Below are 1698 nucleotides of genomic sequence, written 5' to 3' on the forward strand. Positions count from 1 at the left end.
TATATATATATATATATGGCACATGTCACCATTCTGTGATACTTTTGCATCTTTTTTTAAATTAAATATATTTTTTAAATAAACACTTCTCAGTAAGCAAACAAAGGAAAGGTTTGTTCACCTGGACTCCTGAGTGAGCGATGAAGCTCTTAGCGTCAGCCTCGAGCGCAAGCCACAGACAGGTGCTTCTGCCCCACGACGGAGAGATGCGGATCAGCAGCTTCTGTGCCCGCTGCGCATCCCAGCTGTGACAGTCGCTGAACACACCTGGGACAGGAAGACACCAGCACAGGGTTAAAGGTCACAGCTCTGCTCAGAGGACATGAGGTGATGTGTGTCGGCTCGTACCGATGGCTTGTTTCTCGTAGTGGCTGGCAAGTTCTCTCATTTCCTTTGCCTCTTCGCTGTCGTCCTCTCCGCTCTCCTGCGCCAGTTTCCTCAAGATCTTACTGGCTGCCAGAGCGGCTGCGATACAGTCTCTGCACTGCAAACACACACACACACACACATGCGCACACACACGTTTGGTTCTGTCAATTGTGGGGACTTTCCATAGATTTCTATTACTTTTATACTGACCAAACGATATTTTCTATCCCCTAACCCTAAACCTGCCCCTTACAGAAAACCTGTTTTTTCATCAGATTATACCATTTATTTACTCGATGCAATCATATCAGTATTTATCTGGCACAAAGCATCATTTGAATAGAAACGTTAATGCAAACCACAACCAATAAAAATATAAAACACCTGAATTTATATAACATAGTCAAAAATTATGAAACGTAGCCTTAATAAAATATTTCGCTATAAAGACATAAACTTTCCACATAGGGACACGAATGAATACATTATACATCATAACAAAATATTTCACTATAAACAGCACACAGGTATGCAAATGTATCAGTGAATTGTTTTTTTTTCTTAACCAGTTTAATTATATGAACAAACTCAAGGGTGTAGAATTTAGTAGGAATGCTATGACATGTCCCTACCAATATCCAGCCACTACTAAATTGTCCCTAGCAATAATTTTGATCAAACAATTAAATGTCTGCTGTTATGTTCCCATCAGTGCCAAAACCATTATTGACCATTTTTCAAAAGGAAATTGCATTGATCTCGATCCATTGCATCCATTTTAAACACAATACGGGATCAATAAAACAGACAGTCTTTAACCAGGAAGAGATCATTCATTTGACTCCTTATGATGGTACAGGAAACCCAGTATATAATGATTAAGAGTAAGAACATATAAGAGCCGAAGTGTTTAGAACATACGAGCACAGTTCAGCTGAATGATAACATTTATGTTGTTATACTGTTTTGTGTTCATCTGCTTCTCCCATTTGCTCTTTTTACATTGACTATCACTCTATATAGACTTATACAATTCTAATAATTATATTGATACACTTATTTTTATATAGTAATTATGTAAAAATAAAGAATACTATAATTCACCAGTTTGAGATGACTGGATGCTCTCAACTGATTTCCCATTGAACTGCAGCTCAAACTATTTCAAATATAGTGAATTAAGCTACAAACTCATAATCATAATGCACAATGTTTCCATCTAACATGTACAGGTGCATCTCAATAAATTATAATGTCGTGGAAAAGTTCATTTATTTCAGTAATTCAACTCAAATTGTGAAACTCGTGTATTAAATAAATTCAATGCAC

General features: G+C 36.9%; 1 pseudogene; it reads right to left on the reverse strand.

Moving 5' to 3' along the window:
- Positions 1 to 1698, reverse strand: part of LOC107687389 (transient receptor potential cation channel subfamily M member 2-like) — a 47890-nt pseudogene that overhangs the window by 30583 nt on the left and 15609 nt on the right.

This window comes from Sinocyclocheilus anshuiensis, unplaced genomic scaffold, assembly GCF_001515605.1.
Source record: "Sinocyclocheilus anshuiensis isolate Anshui unplaced genomic scaffold, SAMN03320099.WGS_v1.1 scaffold5000, whole genome shotgun sequence".
NCBI classification, from domain to species: Eukaryota; Metazoa; Chordata; class Actinopteri; order Cypriniformes; family Cyprinidae; genus Sinocyclocheilus; species Sinocyclocheilus anshuiensis.